Genomic DNA, 23,730 nt, shown 5'->3' with positions numbered 1-23,730 from the left:
TAGCGTGTGGTGTGTGTTTTGGGAGGTCAGGCTGTGGATGGTGAGGGTCGTGGCCCCCGGCTGTCCTTGGGGCTTGTAACGCTGCCAGGTGGGGGCGCATGTTACATAGTGCGCATGCGCGCAATTACACGCATGTGCACTAAAACGGCAGCATAGCGGTAGTTCAAAAACACCTGTAGGATGTATGGTGCGCATGCGCACACACCTGGGGGAGCCCATACAGACGGGGAGCTGGGAAGGACGGAATAGCTGCCCCTCCTCTCTGTTTCATGCTTTGTCCCTCCCTGGAGCCTCCCGAGTGAGCAGGAAGTGCGCACTCCCTCTCCTGCACTCCAGCCTCCCCCTGCGTGTCCAGGCGCTCTCACTCTAGCGCCCAGAAGCTGCTGCACGACCTGCACCGAGGGGGCACAGAGGGGGACACTGAAAGAGGGGACACTGAGCGTCCAGCAGAGGGCGCCTTTCACCGCAGAACACCGGTGAGTGACCGAAGTACTTCAACTTTAATACCGAGCCGTCGGCCTCTAAGCGCTATGCTGGTAGTCAGGGTCGCATTGGCAGGGCGGGCGGCGGCCGGTGCCCGTGGGGCCTGTGGCTCTGCCCAGCTGGTGCCGGTTTCCCGCTGTAGCGGATCTGGGCCCATTTTCCTGGGCGGAAGCTGCAGCGGCCTCGGGGGGAGTTTAGGGCTCAGTGCGACCGACTTCGGGGCGGGGGGGGGGGGGGGGGCACGAGCACAAGGACAGCCGGGCACTCTGAGCAGGCACAGCGGGGGGGGGGGGGCTCCTCTGAACAGGCACAGCACATGGTACTTTGTTTTCTCTTGTAACTGCACACTTGTCACTTTTTCCTCCTGTGCACTTTTTACTACCTCATGTATTTTGTTTGCTCACGATTGTCACTATTACCTTTTACTACCTCATGTATTTTTGGTTGCTCACAATTTTTACTACCTCATGTATTTTGTTTGCTCACAAATGTCACTATTACCTTATGTAACGTAATGTATGCTTTTGTAATCTGTTATTTTGTAATGTTTCTCATTATGTTTAATTTCTGTTCCTTTTGTGAAGCGCTCTGACACCCTCGGGTAAAGTCCGCGCTATATAAAAATGCATAAATAAATAAATAAATGGGGTAGCGCCATGAAACCGCCTGGTGAAAGTGATCTTTATAAGTGTCTTTAACTTAACATTATCAGGCACAGCACAAGGGGGTTCCTCCCACCCTGGGGCGCAGGCAGTGCCTGTGAGGTCTGGGCCAGGCACTGAATTCAGAGCTCATAGCACTAGAGCTCCGTGGTGAAGGGGGGGGGGGGGGGGGGTGCAGGAAGGCAGATCAGGGGGGGGGGGTGCAGGAAGGCAGATCAGAGGGGTGAAAGGGCAGTGTGCAGGGAGGCAGATAAGAGGGGTGAAAGGTCAGTGTGCAGGAAGGCAGATCATGGGGGTGAAAGGGCAGTGTGCAGAAATACAGATCATGGGGATGAATGGGCAGTGTGCAGGGAGGCAGATCAGAGGGGTGAAAGGTCAGTGTGCAGGAAGGCAGATCAGAGGGGTGAAAGATCAGTGTGCAGAAAGGCAGATCATGGGGGTGAAAGGGCAGTGTGCAGGGAGGCAGATCACAGGGGGTGAAAGGGCAGTGTGCAGGGAGGCAGATCACAGGGGGTGAAAGGGCAGTGTGCAGGGAGGCAGATCACAGGGGGTGAAAGGGCAGTGTGCAGGGAGGCAGATCACAGGGGGTGAAAGGGCAGTGTGCAGGGAGGCAGATCACAGGGGGTGAATGGGCAGTGTGCAGGGAGGCAGATCATGGGGGACTAAAAGGGCAGTGTGCAGGGAGGCAGATCATGGGGGACTAAAAGGGCAGTGTGCAGGGAGGCAGATCACAGGGGGTGAAAGGGCAGTGTGCAGGGAGGCAGATCAGAGGGGTGAAAGGGCAGTGTGCAGGGAGGCAGATCACAGGGGGTGAAAGGGCGCTGTGCAGGAAGGCAGATCAGAGGGGTGAATGGGCAGTGTGCAGGGAGGCAGATCACAGGGGGTGAAAGGGCAGTGTGCAGAAATACAGATCATGGGGATGAATGGGCAGTGTGCAGGGAGGCAGATCAGAGGGGTGAAAGGTCAGTGTGCAGGAAGGCAGATCAGAGGGGTGAAAGATCAGTGTGCAGAAAGGCAGATCATGGGGGTGAAAGGGCAGTGTGCAGGGAGGCAGATCACAGGGGGTGAAAGGGCAGTGTGCAGGGAGGCAGATCACAGGGGGTGAAAGGGCAGTGTGCAGGGAGGCAGATCACAGGGGGTGAAAAGGCAGTGTGCAGGGAGGCAGATCACAGGGGGTGAAAGGGCAGTGTGCAGGGAGGCAGATCACAGGGGGTGAAAGGGCAGTGTGCAGGGAGGCAGATCACAGGGGGTGAATGGGCAGTGTGCAGGGAGGCAGATCATGGGGGACTAAAAGGGCAGTGTGCAGGGAGGCAGATCATGGGGGACTAAAAGGGCAGTGTGCAGGGAGGCAGATCACAGGGGGTGAAAGGGCAGTGTGCAGGGAGGCAGATCAGAGGGGTGAAAGGGCAGTGTGCAGGGAGGCAGATCACAGGGGGTGAAAGGGCGCTGTGCAGGAAGGCAGATCAGAGGGGTGAATGGGCAGTGTGCAGGGAGGCAGATCACAGGGGGTGAAAGGGCAGTGTGCAGGGAGGCAGATCACAGGGGGTGAAAGGGCAGTGTGCAGGGAGGCAGATCAGAGGGGTGAATGGGCAGTGTGCAGGGAGGCAGATCAGAGGGGTGAATGGGCAGTGTGCAGGGAGGCAGATCATGGGGGACTAAAAGGGCAGTGTGCAGGGAGGCAGATCAGAGGGGTGAATGGGCAGTGTGCAGGGAGGCAGATCAGAGGGGTGAATGGGCAGTGTGCAGGGAGGCAGATCATGGGGGACTAAAAGGGCAGTGTGCAGGAAGACAGATCAGAGGGGTGAAAGGGCAGTGTGCAGGGAGGCAGATCACGAGGGGTGAAAGGGCAGTGTGCAGGGAGGCAGATCACGGGGAGGGGTGTAATGAGGCTGCCCGCGGCTCATGCAGTGGGCCACCTCAAAAGGGCGGCCACCTTATTGCCTCAGGCACGCCGCCACCCCCCTCGGGCTAAGGGGACCCGAGGAGGAGTACCCAAGTCTGGTAAATGTAAATGTAAATTGATACTTGTATAGCGCACTACTCACCCGCAAGGGTCTGAAGGCGCTTGTATGAATACCGCTGTGGAACCCATCCTGGCTTTCCCTGTGAGGTGTCCACTCCTGGGTGGATATGTTGCGTCATTTCCAGCGTGCGGATGGTAGGGCCAGGGTACTTATACTTGCCCGCGCCCATCCAGTGCCCTCTTTGGCTCTGTAGCCATGGGTGAAGCCTTCTCTGTGCCTCGTTGCGCCGTTTGCCAGTGAGCAGCGTCACTGATTTCTCACGGTGAGTCCGGGTCCACTCGCCTCCAAGAGTGAGAAGTATTGGAAGTTGGAGGCACCGTGGAGTGCCTGCAGGACCAACAGGAGGAAAAAGTGACATGTGTGCAGGTCACAAAGGCATACAAAGTACAAGTAGTGTTACAATACTGCAATAAATGGTAGACACTCAAACACAAGAACAAACGTTACGTAGGCAATGGTAGCGCTTGTGCAAGTATCTAAAGCAAACAAAATGTACGAGGTAGCAAACAGTGTGTTACAAGAGAAAAGTGATTTGTGCATGTTACAAAAGAGTACCAAACACAGCTAGAAGGATAATACTGCAATAAATGGCAGACACTCAAACCACAAGAACACACTGGGAAGGCACTTCCATAGTCATGGAGAATAGAATTTTCTATAATCTAAGGTCTTCCTTCAGATAATAGAGAGGGCGTGAATTAAATTTAGAAGTGTCTTTGAAGGAGGAGAACTTTGAGGTCAGTTTTGAAGGCCTGGGAGGAGGAGGTGGTCCGGAGCTGAGGCGGAAGTGAGTTCCAGATTCTCACCGCGTTGCCTGAAAAGGATTGGCCATCGATCTTTCCTTCTTGAAAGTGGGAGGTTCGAGGAGTAAATTTTCCGCATTACGTGATGGTTTAGAGCCTCCAGAGAGTTTCCGTTTATTCGCCAGGTAGCGAGGAGAGGAGGAATGCAAGGCTTTGTGGGTTATACAGGCAGTCTTGTAGATAGATCTTGCCTTGATGGGAAGCCAGCGGAGGGTGGATAACATGGGTGTGATATAGTCGCATCTTTTGGCTCAAAAAATGAAACGAGCTGCTGAATGAGATAAGGATTGACGGTGGTCAGTGGTGAATAACCCTCAGTATGACTTTTATACATAATTTGAGAAAGGTGAAGGCGCATTTCGTCATCACCTTCCTTCAGTTCCCTGTTCTCGGCAGTCACTGGGTTTTGGTTCTGTTGCGTGCCTTGTAGCGTCCTACCAGTGAGGTCAAGAGGAAATAGGGTTTGCTCGAAAGAGAGGGGCTGGGCAGACTGGCACTGACAGTCCAGCTCCTGTCCCGTGAGGGAAAGGGTTGTGAGTTTTGTGGCCCCTTGACACGGCACGCACAGTCAGTTGTTCATTTGGGACAGTGAATCCCTAGAGAGTGCATTTCTTTTGCCTCGGCGAAGCACACTAATACCTCCGGGTCGAGTTAAAATACACTATGCCCCAGAAGTTATGGCATGGTCTAACCTCCTCCAAGTGTAAGGAAGGAGGGTTCACGGATCGTTTTACTAATAGGTATTCTCCCATTTGTGCGAAGTGGGTGTGAGTTTGAGAAACTGCGTTAGTTGTAGGGTGACCAGATTCTCAAAACAAAAAATGGAGACCGGTCATAGACATAGAAGTAGGACTACAGTTTGCAGTAACCATTGACATAAAAGTAGGACTATTTGACAGCTGTCATAGACATAGAAAAAGGACTACAATGACAGCTCCCCCCACAGACCGAGATGAAGCATTACAGACAAATCCAATGTCTTTTATTGGCACCACTCTCCTTTACGCAGCAGCATTAGTACTTTTATTACATTTACACTTTTAACCCCTTCGATGCTCATGACGGAACGGTTCCGTCATGAGCGTCGGTTGGCCTGTGCTCATGACGGAACCGTTCCGTCATGAGTCCATAGGCCCAATAGAACCTTCAGCACAGAGCGAGAATTCGTGCCGCGCTGAAGGGGTTAAGGACTATAGTATATATTTACTAAAAATCAATAAAACATCACAGGCTTGCAAACGTCAGATTTACTTGCTTTATCAATGCTCGTTTCTATAGCTGCGCGTCAGCACCACGTAAAGTACAACTCACTAATGTTGCTTAGTTGCTAAAGACAGAAAAGCATGGGAGGTAAACTGCGGAATGCTAAATTGCCAAAGGGCAGCCATGGACCAATGTAAGAAAAACACTTCTCTCCAGGTATTACTGCCTTAGGGTCTTAAAGGCTGGCCGACCACACAGTCGTCCCACATTTTTGTGGTCACTGCTGTGATGTGATGTCATGTTACCCTACTGGGGTATGTATAGTGCACTCTAGCCATTGGTATAATCTCATAGCGCAATAGTGTGAAGACCTGAGCAAAAAGCTCGAGCAGCGGTGCTCGCCTCTTCCACAGGTGTTAATACTGCTCCTTTTAAGTCCTTTCCAGCTAAACAGTTTGCTGTGATCTGAAAGGTCAGTCAAAAGGTCAAGTCATAGCTTTGATATGGAGAACACAAAGCATGCATCAATTGGTTATGAATAAAACATGCAATGAGCAATACATTAATCCTTGCACGGTATGCATAAGGGCTACTGAAAAGTTTGTATGGCTATTAATACAAGCTACAGGACGAAGAAATATTGTTTTATCCAAAGTAGAAACTTTTGGTAAGAGACATGGGCTAGGCAACTGAAGATCTTTTGGATTACAACCTGGACAGTATGCTTGCTCGTGAAATTGACAAACTGCTGATGCAAGCAATAGATGCACAACTTCCATGTGCAACTGACAAGCTATTAATTACAGATCTTTGACTAAGTGAAATTTAATGGCTTTGGGAATGTGCAATATCTAGGCTACTGATACAACTAAAAGACCACTAAGGCAAGCAAAGGGCATGATATGGGAATGTGCAATGTGTTCTTGGTATATGAAACAGATAAGCTATTGCCACATATCCACTTTTAGTAAATATGTTTAAATAATGGAACAATAGGGGACATTTTTTACAATCTGAAAAACATGTTGGAAACGATTAGCAGATTTAATAGCCAAGGCAGGTTTAACCTGAAGCCACTGAATGCAGGCCTCAAATAGCGACCCAGCCTTTTACCTGATCACCCGTGTTCCGTTTCCCAGGATTTCTGTTATGAACCTTGGAACTGGTAGAAATGAATGGTTGGAGCTTGAGAAGGACGTTAGGGACATCATCACCACATGTGTTATCAGACACTCATCCTAACATTCAGAAATACTTTAAAGTTTCTGTTTCGTGTATTTCTAAGTGGGACATCTGGGGGAGCAGCAAACATACAGCCTCAACAGATCACAGAAGTTCAGAAATTTCATAAACTGGGATTGCACCTTAATATCACTATTTCCTCCTCTAGCGAAGATACAGTTTTGATGGGATGTATGACGTTACAACGCATACTTTTACATCGCATGCCTTTACAACGCGGTTTTTACATCGCATACCTTTACAACGCATAGCGCTTTGGGGTGCTGGATAGTGAATAGTTTAATTTACTATTCCAACTCCAGTCCCCGTGGACACTAGGGAAGGTGTTGGACAGTAAATTAAACTTATTCCCAATCCTGGAGCGCCCCCCCCAGCGCAATGCCTTGTAATAGTTTGCGTTGTAAAAGTTGCGTCTTAAAGGCACTGCGTGGTAAAAGTTGCGTTGTAAAGGATGTTTCCCGTTTTGATGATATGCAATTGTTCAAATATGGCTGGCACGATGACGTAGGTCGCGCTGCGTGTAAAAAGAGAAGGGAAATCCAGAGAGAAAATGTCTCTCTTCAAAGGATTTCCCTTCCTGCTACAGCGCTCACCTCGGTGATGACACATGCCGTAAACAGTGCAAAGAGAGCATGCGAGCACATGCTCAACCGGAACAATGAAAAACAGGGACATTTCTGTGTTTAACCCGGACGCTGTTTGAAAACAGGGACATTTGAGTCACTTGGAGAAAAGTGTTGGGACACAGGGACACTTTTCCAAAAACGGGGACCATCATGGGAAAGCGGGGACGTCTGGTCACCCTAGTCAGTTATTATACTCCTCCAGTAGTGGGGAATGTAGAGAGAGCATGGCACAGCGCAATCGTGCTGCTCTGAACCTGGCGCACACACAGAGGATGAATTGCCATGGTCTGAGGGGCATCCCTTTCTCACATGAGTCACATTGCAATGTGCAGGGGCAAGCTTCCTATTTTACTGTCTCTCCCTACACACCACAGTTGGTAAAGTCTCCCGCCTGTATGCTCATGTTATTGTTCGGCAGGCGTCCTTCTTGCCCTGGGAGCCCATGTTGCCTGAGGGGACGCTTTCTTTGTGGTTGAGCGCCTGCTGGGCGGCATCTTTTTTACCCCATGTGCATCAACTCTGGGGCAATTTGCCGCATGTGTATCATGAGCGGGGGTGTTGGTAGCCAAATGGGGTTTGGGTGTGAGGTCCCGACATCGGCAGTAGATTCTGAGGGTGAGTTTGTGGAGTAACGGCCAGCGCTGCCGAATACTGAGTTGGTGGGAAAGCAAGTTGTTTGTGTCTCGGGTTTGGCGGGGGCTCCAACGCAAAGGGATGACCACTTGGTGCCGGCCGGCTAGAGGGGCGGGTGGCTCGCCCTTAATTGGTAGTTTGAGCGCCAGACATGGTGGCTCGGCATCTGGTGGCACGGGTCAGTGTACAGAGTTGGCAGGAAGGGTTAAGTTAATCTTCTGGCGGCAATATGCCGACAGTAAGTACACCAAGCAGATGCTAATGGTTTATCCTAAAGGGGTGTTTAGGCCACCGGGTGGCACTGCCCCATTGTTTTGTTTTATATTCGGGCGATGGCTTGTCAACAAGTGGGCATGCTGGAGCGTACTAGGTGAGAGGATGTGACCTTACAGCTAGCCCGATCGACCTCGTCACTGGGGACCAGGTTCAAGTCTCACCAGGAGCTCCCAACATCCTGTGAGTCTGGGCAAATCACGCAATCCACCCCGTGCATAACAAAATGAATGGGTCCGTCTTTAACGCAACTGACGCTCATGCGAAGTGCTCCGACACCTTGGGCACCATGCGCGCACAGGAGTAACACAGTGAGAAAGGGGTAGTTGGGTGAAGTTTTGAGACTGTGATGTAACTTTAAAGAAACTCATGGTAGAGCTTGCACAGTCTGATCAGTTCAGAATGGAAGCATTTTCAATTTTCTTACAAGGTAGCCTTAGTTGTTGCTTAATTACCTTATGTAACTACCAAACGGTGACAAAGTCAATGGTCCTGGCAGGCTATAGGTCTGATGTTACAGGATGAGTAAATAGTTGGATATAATGGCAGAAGAGGCAGAAGTATGTGGCAAGCTATGCCAAGCAAAGATGTCGGTATAAATGTTTTAATACAAGGCCAAGAGAGAACCTCGAGGACCTGGACAGAATCCTTAAGTCCCTGGGTTGCTTTACTAATACTTTAAAGCATGCAGATGGCACAGTTGATAATGGTGCAGGATAATCACTCCTTAAGGTTCACCTGTGCCAGTCAAATGGGGATGACTTGTACATAGATGAACATGGTTGTTTTAATAAATACTTTGTTTCAGTTTGAAGGGATGATTGCCTATTTCTGACATGCCCCCGACTATTAGTCTTTGACCTGGAACTGGGTAATGTCCAGCTGGTCTAAGCTGGGTGGGGGAGAGTTGCGTAACAGCTGATATGTATCAGCAGCCGTTCACAGAGCACAGCCAGGTGGGCACAACAGGAAGGGCTGAAATCTTTCTCACAGTTTGGGTTATGAGTTGAGATCAGGAAGAATTGGTTTCAGACCTTTATTTTAAGCTCAGGTAATATCATTGTTGAGTGATATTAAAGAGCGCTGAAATGAATAACCTCTTTTCTCGTGAGGCAAATGGATGGCAGAGTGTGATAGTAAAGGTGGAGCACACCCATCGGTAGGGATGCAAGTTGGTGAAACCCAGTGGGGTATTACGAGGTGTGCGAAGCTGGTACCTTAGAAATCCAGAAGGAGCATGAGTAAATTGGTGTGCAGTAGACCCAGGGCACCCCACCCGTTTGCTCTCATCACTGATATTAGTTATCCCAATTTTATTATTAGGATAGCAAAAATTCAGAATGTCACTTCCTCAAAAGGAACAAAATAAAGTAAATCCCAGCGCCAAGCACGTATAGGCAGCGTAGTGGTGCACAATGGTCCCCCATTTACTGCTCTTGTCAGGTTCCCAGGAAGTCACCTGGTGAGGGCATTACTGGCCTCTTTTGAGGGCATCAAGTTGGAACCCTTTTGGGCTGTCGTGATAGATGAACACATAGCTCAATAATGCAAACACAGGAGAAAGCTTTATTCAGTGGACACCCTGACCACATGTATTGCAAAGTGCCCTTATGTCAAAGGAAGGTACAAATAAGAATTTCAGACAATGGCACTATGGCGACGGTTATGGACGATTCCAGAGCTTAGCCTCTTTGCTTGTGAGTTGAAGGAGGTTAAATCTTTGTGGGGTGCCCACAGAATCCCCTGGCTCAGGGAAGTCAAACATGTTTTGTACGCAATGGGCCTTCCTGAGCTGTGGATAAATCCCGGGTGTTCCAGCTGCCCCCCAAAACAAGATTTTAAAGATCTATTCTGGGCCTCGATAAAATCTACTGAGGTTATCCATTCCTCGGACACGACCCTAACGGGGCTTTTCTTAACACACAAATTGACACCTTCCCTTGAGCCCTATTGGGACCTGATATGCAAAACCCAGGATCGGAAACTGTATCATCAGTTTCGTGTAGGCACACTCCCCATAAATTCCTTTACTACAAAGTGGGCAAAGAATGCTAGTAACAAATGTCCCTGGTGTCCGGATCATGTAGAAAGTATTGGCCATTTGTTTTTTGCCTGCCCAGCTTATCGAGCCCCACGACTCAAATGGTTGAAACCTTTATGCAGAAGCTTGGATTGTGGGGGATATCTTGAAGCCCTGCTGAAGTTTCGTAATATTAGATCTGAACTTTTTGTGATCTGTGTGGCTAAATTTCTGGGTTGGGCGTGGTTGATCCGTATTAAGAAACTGAATTCCTATCTTAATTAACTGTTACGACATGAAGCACATATTGTATGTTCATAACTTTTTATACATTATGGGAGATGTCTGTAGTTTTTTTAACATATTTTTATGTATTGTATGCTGTCTTTTATGAATTTTACTTCGAAATAAAGACATAATGAACTGCACTGAATTTCAGACAATTGCCTAGATCACACAATGTAGTCAAGTAGGGTATAGGGCCTTCCATTCCTTAAGGTCATCCCATTAGAAGTTGTGCTGTCATGGATAAGATGCAGCAGCAGGCCCAGTTTGGGGCTAGGTTGATGTCTTTGAGTGACAGGCTAGTGCATTAAGCGAGCTATTTTAGGTAACGAGGTTACTTGCAGTGAAGCAGAGGGGTTCCAGCGGACTCACACAGGTGGGCTGCGTCAAAACAGGAAACTGGGAATCTTAGGTCCGACATGGTCATTGGAATGTAATATGCATGACTACCTGGCCTTGCTGGGTAAAAATGTTTGAACATGAATTACAAAGTTACTAGAAGTTAAGACAAATCACAGCTTTGATTCTGGTGGAGGGCTATCCATTCGATTGGGTTGTCCACTGTGCAATTTGGCTGTCAGACGGGCAGGGCATCTTAGGTCAGTCACCGCTGCCTGCCCTTGGATCGCCCATAAATTAACCCACCACGTTGGCATACTTTGCATAATCTGCTGTAAACTTTTCCCAATAAAATTGTGTTGCATGATTATTTATTCCAATTGCATGCTAAGTTTTGCGAGGGTGGGGAAGGTTGCCTATATAAGCACTATGAGGCTGCCTGCATCTCACACAGTGGGCCACCTCAAAAGGGAAGCCACCTTAGTGCCTCATTAGGCACGCCGCAACACCCTCCCCGAGCCGAGGGGACCCCGGGGAGGAGTCTCCATGTCTGGCGCACATGTCGCATAATGTCCGGCCCACGGATTGTAGGGCCGAGGTACGTATACCTACCTCTCCCATCCGGCACCCTCTTTGGCTCTGGTTACGGCCAGACCGCGTACCGCATACCTAGCATGTCGGCTGGTGAGCACGGCTAGGTAGGACTGTTTAATGTTTTCATTTGTGTTGCAGGCGGAGTTACAGGGTGATCCGGAGGTGGAAGGGTACCTCTTCAGGAGCTCAATAGGGGTGCCTGGGCCAAACCCCAGGAGTCTTTACTGCTGGACCCTCGAGGAAATATCCTTGATGCCCTGCTAGTCCTTCGGGTTGTTGTAAGCCAAAACAACCAGAGGCTTGCCTTGCAACGCTCAGCTCTTAAAAGGACGTGAGTAAAGTGGCGGACCGGTGGTTCACGGTATTCAAGGGAGTACCCTCATAACTGGTAGCACCGATTGGGTTGGCCATGGTGCAATTTGGCTCTTCAGGAGGGCAGGGCAGTTTAGGTCAGTCACCGCTGCCTGCCCTTGGTTCGCCCGTAAGTTAACCCACCACGTTGGCATACTTTGTATGGAATAATCCTGCAGGAAACTTTTCCCAACAAAATTGTGTTGTGTGATTATTTATTCCATTTTGCATGCTAAGTTCTACAAGGGTGGGGAGGGTTGCCTATATTTAGGCACTAGGGCGCTGTGCAGGGTGGAAGATCACATGGAGGGGTGAAAGGGCGCTGTGGAGGGAGGCAGATCACGGGGTGAAAGGGCAGTGTGCAGGGAGGCAGATCACTGGGGTTGGGTCAAAGGACTGTGCAGGGATGCAGATCACAGGGTGGGGATGAAAGGGCACTGTACAGGGAGGCAGATGGGGGTGACAGGGTACTGTGCAGGGAGGCAGATCACGGGGGGCATTTAAGAGGCCAGGTGCCTGCTACCAGCATCTGATGTTAAAAACTGAGAAGAAATCACAATAAACAAGCATTTGCAATGCAATAGGTCTCGCATCAGGAAAGTTTGAGCTATTGGTATTGTAAATGACAAATTTTTACTTATGTGTTGGTTTTGAAAATAGCGAAATTAATAGTTTTATCATTTACAATGCCAATAGTTTTAACTTTCGCAAATGTGACACCTATAGCATTTGTAATGCAATAGTGACTTAGATGTATTGATATTACAATGGCTTTTAATTTTTTAAATAATTAATACTTAAATAAAAGGTATTGTAATTTATAATGGCAATAGCTTAATAGCTTAAACTTTTGTAAATTACTTTTGTGAAGATTATGTTCAGTGTATTTTATTGTGACAAAATCCAAGAACAGAAGTGAAATATCAACATCTTTTTGTGACATTTGTAATAAAGCTTGAAACATTGAGAGAACATATTTGAATCAGTTGTTGTTGAATGGTTGCACAGATTGATGCTGTGGTGGCTCTCAATGATGCTGTGACGGTGACGAGTGATGCTGTGGCGTTCAGTGATGCTGTGGTAGAACATAGTGATGTTGTGGTGCCCCTGAGTGATGCTGTGGTGATGCCGAGTGATGCTGTAGTGATGCGATAGATAGTGAGGACGAAAGATAGATAGAGGGAGGGCGAGAGATAGAGGCAGGGCGAGACATTGAGGGAGGGCGAGAGAGAGATAGAGGGAGGGCGAAAGAGAGATAGAGGGAGGGCGAGAGAGAGATAGAAGGAGGGCGAGGGATGGAGTGTGGGCGAGGGATGGAGTGTGGGCGAGGGATGGAGTGGGGGGCGGGGGAGGGATGGAGTGGGGGGCGGGGGAGGGATGGAGTGTGGGGCGGGGAAGGGATGGAGTGTGGGGCGGGGAAGGGATGGATGGATGGAGTGGGGGGATGTATGGATGGAGTGGGGATGGCTAGATGGATGGTTCGAGTGGGGGGATGGATGGTTCGAGTGGGGGGAATGGATGGATGGAGTGGGATGGATGGATGGATGGAGTGGGATGGATGGATGGAGTGGGATGGATGGATGGATGGATGGGTGGAGTGAGGGGTGGATTGATGGATGGATGGAGTGGGGGGATGGAGTGGAGGGGTGGATGGGGGGATGGAGTGGGTGGATGGATGGATGGATGGATAGGGGATGGATGGATGGATAGGGGATGGATGGGGGGATGGATGGAGTGGGGGGTCGATGGGGGGATGGATGGATGGATGGATGGATGGATGGATGGATGGATGGATGGGGGTGATGGATGGATGGGGGATGGATGGAGTGGGGGGATGGATGGGAATGTATCCAATATTAAGTTTTAAGGAGAACTTTGCTTGATTTCCTCGGTAGCACCATTCATCGCTGGGGAATGGAGCCAGACAGGAGCTGTAACTAAAATGGAGAAGCCCTGGAATGTCCTTGTTATTGAACCCTCTCATTAACTCCGGGCCCTGACATATCCACATGTATGAATACTGCTGCTTCCTAACTGTGATTTGTAGGCCCGTGGCACATTTTGGTTACAACCTACATCCAAATAAATACATTTTTGCAACCCCTGGCTTTCATGCTCGCATGCCCCTGCATGAACACTGCGGGGTTTCTTAGCATGCGATTCTTTGGGGGCAGATCTCAGAGAATCTTCTCCTGCTAAAAGCCTCAGTACAAACTCCACAGTGGGCGTGGTACGATCTCTCTAGATGATCCACGTAAAACAAGCAGAAAAGATGCTCTTAAGATAAACGTAATGGCATGTCGAAAAGCTGTTTATTTTACAGCAGATACATGCATCTGTTAACGTTCACATGCAATGACCTACTCAGAATAAAGAAACAAGGGCGGGGTAGTAGCGGAGGGGGGGCGTTAATGAGCAGCAACACACAGGAGACCGGGCGGGAGTTAAAAGCAGAGGCGTGAGAGGAGGAAGGGAGGGACTGGTGGTGACTCAAGTAAATACCCAGCAGAGGAGGTGGGGGTGGGGGGGAATGTTGTGCTAGATCAGACGGCCTGGGAAAATGCAATCATATATAAGGTACATTGCCCATGCTGCGCTAGCAGACGTGTGTGCGCGCACACAACCAGAGCTTTCAGCCAGGATTTAACAGCAGCGCAGGAACTTCTGTGAAGTGCTCCGGTAAATAATAAGTGAGCATTGACGTTCATGCGGTCCCACAGCTGAGGCAGTGTTCTTTCCTTGCAGGAAGTTTACTCTGACAGCAGTGCGCTTTAAAGACCCAGAAGCTGTACTAGGGAAGAGGCCACTCCAAAACTGCTGGTAACATTTGGGCTCGATCTTTAAATGCACAGTAAATGAAAGGAGATAACGCATGATTTAAGAGCATCATAGGAACGACCTAAAACAAGCTTCTCGGCAGTGGCCGCAGGCTGTCAGTGGGAGGGAATGAGCATATGGCGAGTTGCGGGGGAGTCTGGTGCGAGGCGTGGGGGCGGGGGAGGGGGAGCAGATATATGGGGTGTGAGTGAGGCCAAGCGCGCGCCTGGGGAAGCTTCACGCTCCAGTACACACCATGCATTGTGAGAAATCCGCTTGTTCAAGAGCGTTTAGTCACATGTAATAGGTTCAGAGCAATAAATTGCTCAACCTAACGAGTAAAAATCAAACAATTATCTTTTTTTTAAGGGTTACTGTGAAAAAAACATTCATCCCGGGCAAAGGGAAGGTAACAAAATGGACAGAGAGAGGGGCGCAAAGTGGAGAGAGAGAGAGAGAGAGAAGAGGCAAAGTGAGATGGTGGAGTGGGTAAGAGAGAGGGAAGGAGGAGAAGGCAATAAAGGGAGAGATAAAAAAGGAAGGGTAGAGGAAACCCGAAAGTTAACTAGAGGGGCAGTGAGATGGAGGAGGGCGGGAAGAAATAAGGACCTGAGGTACAAGCATAGTGTATGTGAGCGACTTTGAAAGGATAGTGCGTGTGAGGGACTATACCGGGAGAGTGCATGTGAGGGACTAGAATGGGATAGTGCACGTGAGGGAATATAACGTGAGAGTGCACGTGAGGGACTATAACGTGAGTGCACTTGAGGAACTATAATGTGAGAGTGCACGTGAGGGACTATAAAAGGAGAGTGCATGCGAGGGACTATAAAAGGAGAGTGCATGCGAGGGATTATAAAAGGAGAGAGCATGCGAGGGACTATAAAAGAAGAGTGTACGCAAGGGACTATAACGTGAGGGACTATAAAAGGAGAGTGCGTGCGAGGGACTATGAAAGGAGAGTGCATGCGAGAGGGACCGTAAAAGGAGAGTGCACGCAGCAGGACCGTAAAAGGAGAGTGCACGCAGCGGGACCGTAAAAGGAGAGTGCACGCAGCGGGACCGTAAAAGGAGAGTGCACGCAGCGGGACCGTAAAAGGAGAGTGCACGCACGGGGACCGTTAAAGGAGAGTGCACGCGCGGGGACCGTTGAAGGAGAGTGCACGCGCGGGGACCGTTGAAGGAGAGTGCACGCGCGGGGACCGTTGAAGGAGAGTGCACGCGAGGGGACCGTTAAAGGAGAGTGCACGCGAGGGGACCGTTAAAGGAGAGTGCACGCGAGGGACTATGAAAGAGTGCATGCGAGGGGGCTATAAAAGGAGAGTGCATGCGAGGAACTATAACGTTAGAGTGCATGCGAGGTACTATAAAAAAAGAGTGCATGCGAGGGACTATAAAAGGAGAGTGCATGCGAGGGACTATAAAAGGAGACTACATAGGGCGATACCCAGGGGTTTTGATCTGCCAGTCTCCTGACCCCTAGAGGATAGATTTCTAGACGACTACCTCAGGAAAAGGCGGTTTCCTTGACATATAGAAAAATACTCAACAACCCGGCGGATACAATGGGAAAAACACAAGCAAAATAGGTAGAGGATATGGGGGATATTAGTGACGACGATTGGCAGGAGGCAATAGCGTCACCCCGGGAGGTGGCGATCCGATCACAATTTAAGTTTATCCAACTCAAAATCCTACATAGAGCATATTATACAAGTTCAGCATTAAACACATTTGAATCTTACTCTAAATGACTTAATCTCCTAACTTTCTGCTAAATAAACATTAATTTCAACTAAACAGAAAAACATCGCCTCCAACAAGAACATATTTAGGCAGGAAACAAATACATTTTACAATAATACCGAAGAAAATGTGTGCTGTACAGTTTTACTTTAGCTATGAAATGAACGAGGCTGTGTTTAAGCAACTGACTACTGATAATAGCAAGTTACAGGCTGTAAATTATAAGAAGCTTCTTTCACAGGGAAAAGGGGAGAGAGAAACATCTGACTAACGCCTCGTGTTTTCACTTTTCTAACACCACATGTCAGAGTGTCACTTTTTTAAAAATACAGTTTTATGTCTGAAGCTCAAGGCATCTTTTATCACTAGTAATGAACCTCTCTTATAGGTGTACACAGCAAGTAAGAAAGGAGTATGGCGGAATACATAAAGAAAGGGAGAGATAAAGTTACAGAAAGTAAGAAAAGAGTATGGATACCTACATAAAGAGAGGGAAAATGAGAGGTACAGCAATTAAGAAAGTAGTATGAAGGTATGCTTAAAGAAAAGGAGAATGAGTGGTACAGCAAGTAAGAAAGGTGTGTGGAGGCATACCTAAAGGGAGAGGGAGAATGAGAGGCGCAGGACGTAAGAAAGGAGTATGGATGCATACACAAAGAAAGGGAGAGGGAGAATGAGAGGGGTACACATCAAGTAAGAAAGGAGTATGGAGGGATATATAAAGAATGGGAGAGTGACAATGAGGTGTACAGCAAGTAAGAATGAAGTATGGAGGCGTACACAAAGGAAGAAGAATGAGCAGCGACACCTACGCCTTGTGCACAGGCAAAAAACCTGGGAGTTTGGCTAGATCCTAGCCTTTCTTTTGACTACCAAACTAGGTGGGTGGCAGGTACGTGCTTCGGAATTCTGAAGGTCCTGCGAAAAACCTTGGACCTACTACCCATGGCGGCTAGGAAGACACTGGTCCATGCGCTGGTGACTTCTAGCCTAGACTATGGTAACATTCTGTATCTAGGCGCACCAGCCATAAGCTTGCTGCGCCTGCAGGGTGTGCAGAATGCAGACGCCCGCCTCATTCTGAGGCGCCCGAGAAGATCTTCTGCTAGGGCAGCCGGGGCGGCACTTCACTGGCTCCCGATTAAAGAAAGAGTCGCCTTTAAAGCGCTCTGCGTCTGCCATAGGATACTGCAGGGAAAGGCTCCTGCGTATCTGGCAGAACTTGTGTCCCCGCACATTCCCTCAGGTCGGGTGGGGTTGGTCGGGTACGCGTGCCGGCCATAAAAAAGGCCAGGATGGGTGGCAGGTCCCTTCGTCTACTAGCGGCTAAACAATGGAATGCCCTCCTGATGGAGTTCCGGATGGAGACCCAAGAAAGATGTTTTAGGAAAAAGTTTAAAACATATCTTTTTTCTCAAGGATAAGTCAGGGGGGCTTTGGGCTTGACCACTGGCTGATCTTACCGCAGCGCGGGGACACACTGGTATTAGTGTAACCATGGCGCTTTACAAGTGGACTTATTATTATTATTATTATTATTAGTGCAGCAAGTGAGAAAGTAGTACAGAGGCATACTTAAGGAAAGGCAGAGTGAGAGGGGTACACAGCCAGTGAGAAACGAGTACGACGGCATACATAAAGAGGGAGGGGGAGTGGGAGGTACAGAAAGTAAGAAAGGAGTACCGAGGAATACACAAAGAATGGGAGAGTGACAATGAGGTGTACAGCAAGTAAGAATGAAGTATGGAGGCGTACACAAAGGGAGAAGACGAATGAGCAGTACAAAAAGTGAGAAAGGAGTTTGGAGGCATTCATAAGAAAAAAGCAGGAGAGATAGAGGCATAGCAAGTAAGAAAGGGGTATGAAGGCATGCATAAAGAGAGGGAGAGTGAGAATGAGTGGTACAGCAAGTATGAAAGGAGTATGGAGGCACACACAAGGACAGGGAGGGGAGTTTGAAATGTATACCAAGCAAGTAAGAAAGGAGTATGGAGGAGTACATAAAGAGAGGGAGAATGGAAGATTCAGAAAGGAGTATGGAGGCATACATGAATAAAGGGAGATTGAGAGGGGTACGCAGCAAGTAAGAAAAGAGTATTGAGGCAAAACTTAAAGGGAGATTGAAAATGAGGGGTGTAACCAGCAAGTAAGAAAGGACTGTGGAGGTACGCATACATAAAGGGAGAGGGAGAATGAGAGGGGTACACAGCAAGAAAGAAAGGAGTATCGAGATGTTCAAAAAAACACAGTGGGAGAATGATAGAGTTACAGAACTAGTAAGAAAGGAGTATGAAGACATACATAAAGAAAGGGAGAGGTAGAATGAGAGGTATACACAGCAAGTAAGAAAAGAGTATGGTTCGTACATAAAGGGAGAGGGAGAATGAGAGGTGTACATATTAAAAAAGGAGTATGGAGGCGTACACAAAGAAAGGAAGAGGGAGAATGAGAGGTACAACAAGTAAAGAATGAGTATGGCAGCGTACATGAAGAAAAGGAGAGGAAGAATGAGAGGTACAGCAAGTAAGAAAGGAGTATCACTAGATATATAAATCGAGATGCTGTACATAAGTACACCTACAAGTAAGAAAGGAGTATAGAGGAGTATGTAAAGAGAGGGAGAATGGGAGATTCAGAAAGTAAGAAAGGAGTATGTTGGCATTTACAAAGAAAGGAAGCTGGAGAATGGGAGTAAACAGCAAGTAAGAAAGGAGTATGGAGGCATACATAAAAAGGGAGAGGGAGAACGGGAGGTACAGGAAGTAAGAAAGGTATATGAAGGCATATACAAAGAAAGAGGGGGTATTAGGTGTACAGAGCAAGTAAGAAAGGAGTATGGAGGCATACATATAGAGAGGGAAAAGGAGACTAAGGTATAGCAAGTAAGAAAGCAGTAAAGAGACATACATAAAAAATGGAGAAAGAGAATGAGAGGTGTACACAACAAGTACAAAAAGAGTATGAATGCATACATGAGAAGGAGAATGAGAGGTGTACACAGCAAGTACGAAATGAGTAGGAAGGTATACATAAAGAAAGGGAGAGGGAGAATAAGAGCTACAGAAAGTAAGAAATTAGGTTGGAGGCATACAAAAAGAAAGGGATTTGAGAATGAGAGGTACTGCCAGTTAGAAAGTAGTATGGAAGCACACACAAAAAAATTGGGAGAGGGAGAATGAGGTGTACACAGCAACTAAGAACGGAGTATGATGGCATACATAAAGAAAGGGAGAAGTAGAATTAGAGTTGAACACAGCAAGAAAGAAAGGAGTATGATGTTATTCATAAAGAAATGGAGAGGGAGAATGAGAGGTGTATACATCAAGGAAGAAAGGAGTAAGGAGGCATACATAAAGAAAGGGGGAGGGAGGATGAGAGGTACAGCATGTAAGAAAGGAGTATAGAGATGTACTTTAAGAAAGGGTGATGGCGCGGGATATGTACACAGAAAGAAAGGAGTATGGACGCATACCTAAGAAAAGTGAGAGGGAAAATTAGGTATACACAGCAAATAAGAAAGAAGTATTGACACATACACAAAGAAAGACGGAGTCCATTCTCCCGGGTTGTAAGTGCATCAGCCATTGAGACGTATAGAGTGGCCATGCGTCATTATGTGATAACCATCTCTAAACTGGCTGTAACGAACCCTGTCAGGTTTGGTATCAAACATGTTGGGATCATACCCCCACACCGTAAATGGTGTGGGAGGTATGATTGCATTTTTCAAAGGGTACTTGAGGGCTTACCTGTGGGTGGGTCCCTAGATTCATTGTGGGACAAGATTCAGATCACATATAACTTTAACTTTGACCATCTGGCAATCTGGACTTTGCTTTTTGAATCAAGACTACAACGGGAAAGATTCCTGCTGCTCCTGGTCTCGTCGTCCTGCTGGACTTCTGCAACGTCAGTGCCCGTGCTCCATACAGGTTCTTCACCAGCCCTGTGGGCCTCGGAAGGAATCTCTCTTGGAGTGAAAGAGTCACTCCTCTGCATCCGCAGGCACCGCAACGCAGCTGACCGGTCTACTGATCCTGGGCTCCCACGGACTCCGAAAGGCTCAGCAACACAGGTGGTGGTTGTTCAGCTCCCTCAAGGCCTGCACGGTCTTCTCATCAAGTTTGAGGCCAGTACCCTTCGTCGGAACCGCTGAAACAAAACCCCTGTGCACCGCTTAAACTTGCCGTTGCCAAGGTTTGTTGACTCTCTCCTCCAGAAATCTTTGGGCTCCAAGAAGCTCCAACCTCAAACATCTCCTGCAGCCAAGATATTTGCCTCACCGCATCCCTTGCACCGTGGCCCTTCATTTGGTGAGCTGCTCGTGGTCCTCCTGCGACTCCTGTGCCTCTGGCCCCTGGGTCCACTTTAGGGTCTTCTTCGACTCCAGTGGGCTCCTAAGCTTGCTCGGGCCTGCACCGACTTACCTGCTCTCGGTAAGCCACTTGGACCTTGCTGGTCAGACACTGCTACTTATTCATTGTCTACATTGTTTGCTGCTGCCAAGGCTTGTTGGTGCCCCTGTCGGACACTGACTCCTTGGCTCTCGACACCCGATGTGGGACAAATCGTAAGTGGCTCCTGGTATTCCTCAGTGTCACCTGGTCCGTGCAGGTGCAACTTGAAGGGCACCGTCAAACTCTCCTTCATCGGAGGAGCCTAGCTCGAGGACGGAATGGCCGCCTTTCAGCTCGGCTCCGTCGGCCCTCCGGCTCACTCCGACTATCCTGCCATATATCCTGCACTGCGACGCTACTTCCATACAGAATTTGAACTTTAAAGACCCACTCTTACTCACCGTCTGGTCCGGAGGTTCCTGTGTGCTGTGGATCCGCAGCTGTGCCCTCTGTGAGATTGGGGCCTCCGGGCACTTGAGACCGGGACCTCGCCTGCGGGACCCGACCGGCAGAGAAGAGATTCCTGCGGGACCCGACCGGCGGAGAAGAGATTGCCGGCCCGGCCGCGAAAGTGAGCCACTGGTGGGAACCGTTGTGCGTGTGCCCCGGAGATCCTGAACCGGCCCCGATGACTGGGCCGTGCGGCTGGAGGGGGACGAGAAGTGTTGGGGGCTGACCGTGTGAAGGGGTCCCTTCGCCTTTGTCTTGTCTGACGGTCCTGAACCCCGCGCCTGGCTCTCGCCTGTGGGGCCTGCCACTGTTCGGAGGGGACCCCCCCCCCCATTAGGCGCTCACCCATCCTGTGCCGGTGAGGCCGTTGTTGGGAGCCTCCGGAGGTCTGTAAAGTCCTACATTTGGGAACTGTTTGGGGGCCCACGGTGGAGTGTGGGGCGGCGAAACTCACAAGATGGCTACTGACGACGTGGGGGGTGCTCCGCTCTGCACCGACGCTCCTTACCGGCCGGATTGTGCGGAGGCCTGGGTGTATACTCGAGCGCCCACGCCCGGAGATGTCCTGGACGCCTTGATGTCATTGTACGCTGTCTTGGCCCCCGGTGCCTCTACCGACCCCATGCGGCTCGCCGCCATTTTGGGCCGCCGCTCTTTCATGCACCCCTGTCGTCCTGCTGCCGCCATTGCTTCGCCCCCTTCGGCTGCGCCAGGAGTTGCTGTTGTTGTTCTTCGGCCGCTTGATGGGCCGGTGACTTTTGACCCTCTGCTTCCTCGCCGTCTGGATTTCGAGGACTTCCACACGACGCGGAGATCTGCTCCTTCCCGGGTACCTGGGACTCATGGTGGGCTGCTGTTTGCTCCCGCTTCGTTGGATTCGAACTTTTGTTCTGGAGGGGTACCTTTGTGTTGTCGAATTGCGCACCTGGACTCCGGCTTGCCTTTGCTTGCCCTGTCGTTCCTGCTACAATTGACTTGCTTAATTGACTTTTTGTATTCCCTCCGTCCGAAGGCTCTACCTGATTTATATCACTGCCGTGACTCTGGACTACGTTACGATTATTTTGTGCCGGTTGGTCCGCTCCACATTATCCTTTATTGGGTTGGTTTCGTGGTCAGGAAGGGTTGGGGGTGAGTTGCACGACATGATAGTTTGCTGGTCTACCTGCCCGTTGCATTGATGTTTGTACTCCCGACACGGTGAAACGTTACAATCTCTCCCTCCTCCCCCTCCCTGTGGTTCTTGCTGTATGTGAAGGTGTAGTACTGATTTGATACTTATTCATTTGTTGGTCGGGGGAGGGTTTTGGCCGAATGTGTTTGCTCATATCCTCTGCCTCCTCCCTCACATTTTCTTTTTGTTTTGTATTTCCTTTCCTCTTCTTTTTGTCTTCTTCCTCTACTTTTCTTTTTTCACTATATTTCGGGTTTCGGATTAGGGCGACAGGCACGCTGTTTGGAGGGTAGGCCGTAGCCTTCTGCAGGGGTGCGGGGTGGGACGGGTGGGTGGGGTCTTTCAGATGTTTTCTTTTGGTTCTATGGCCCTTTTCTATCCCTTTCTAGCGGTGCCGCTTCTGTCCTCGCTTCTCAGGCATGGGTGGGTTGGGGTCTGTTGCTATGCCACTTTTCTCGGTTTCGATGCTTTGTCGCGACTGCAATACCCTTCTTTTCGCCAGCTTCCACTTTCTTCTGTACTATCAGCCGCGGGTTGCCTGGCCCGGGGTGGCGCCCATCTTGCACAATTGTGTTTCTCCTTTTATTTTTATTTTATTTTGTTCTTCTCCCTTCCTTTCCCCCCCTTTCTATCCCTTTTTGGTTTCCTCCCCCTTGTTTCCTTCCTATTTTTTCCCCCCTTCCCTTCTTTCCCCCCCCCCTTCGCCCCCTCCCCCTTTTTCCCAGGCTCGTATTGAGAGAAGTGGGCTCGATTCGTACAGTTTTCCGCTCCCATTGCCTCCGTTAGCGTGTTATTGGGTGGGGGTCATGAGATCTCGGTAGCACTTGTATGCTTCTCCACTATATTTTGCGTTTGTTTTGTGCTACGGTCGTATTGTGCCCTTACATCCTCTTCCCACCCCACCCCCCCCACCTCCCCTCCTTTTGTTTTGGCATGGGTGTAATCCTGTTTTTGGGGTTTTTCTGTATTTGTGAGTCAGCCATGAGCCTTGTCCCCTTATTATAAAATAGACCTCATTGATCCTGATATTGGGCCGTTATTGTCGCTTATCCCATCCTTAGCATTGTTCAATTGTGTTTGCTTGCCTGCCAACTGGCCTTGTGTCGCTTATTTTGATTCTTGATCATTTTTGACTTGTGGCCGGCCGGATTGGTTGTAGGCCCACACATGTTTATCCTAATGATGCAAATAAAGGTCTTCAAAAAAATAACAAAAAAAAAAAAACTCTCCTTCATCTCTGTCATCGGAGGGCCTTCATCTTCCGTGCCTCCTGGTCTCTCCGGAGTGGCATAGAGTCTGTCCCCTCTGCTTGCAGGTTCTTCCCACCTTGAATCCACCTTTTGAGTTCCACTGGACTCCTTCGTCTTCTTCTCCAGCAGCAACTTTCCTGAAGTCCTTCATTGTGGTCTACGGCAGTTTCCGACATCACTTGACACCTATGCACCCTGCTTTCCTGGTGTAGGTGTCCCGGTTTCTGGGGTATCTACGCGTGGGGTGACTCTCCAACCTTCCATTTTCCACGTGGTTTCTTCAAGGTCTGCTAGGAAGGGTCCTTTTATTTAAAACTGCAACCACGACTTACCGATAGACTTCTATTGAGTATGCGGT

The 23,730-nt window shown here is 49.1% G+C and overlaps 1 pseudogene across 1 annotated transcript in view; it reads left to right on the top strand.

Moving 5' to 3' along the window:
- Nucleotides 1–342: 342 nt before the first annotated feature.
- The window catches only part of LOC144828344 (uncharacterized), a 77,829-nt pseudogene continuing 54,441 nt past the window's right edge, over nt 343–23,730 (top strand). The window contains exon 1 of the transcript XR_013610427.1: nt 343–476. The product of XR_013610427.1 is annotated as an uncharacterized LOC144828344 (transcript). The remainder of the gene's footprint in view (nt 477–23,730) is intronic.

The sequence above is a fragment of the Lissotriton helveticus genome, chromosome 4_1, assembly GCF_964261635.1.
Source record: "Lissotriton helveticus chromosome 4_1, aLisHel1.1, whole genome shotgun sequence".
Taxonomy (NCBI): domain Eukaryota; kingdom Metazoa; phylum Chordata; class Amphibia; order Caudata; family Salamandridae; genus Lissotriton; species Lissotriton helveticus.
This window is presented reverse-complemented; position numbering and strand designations above follow the sequence as displayed.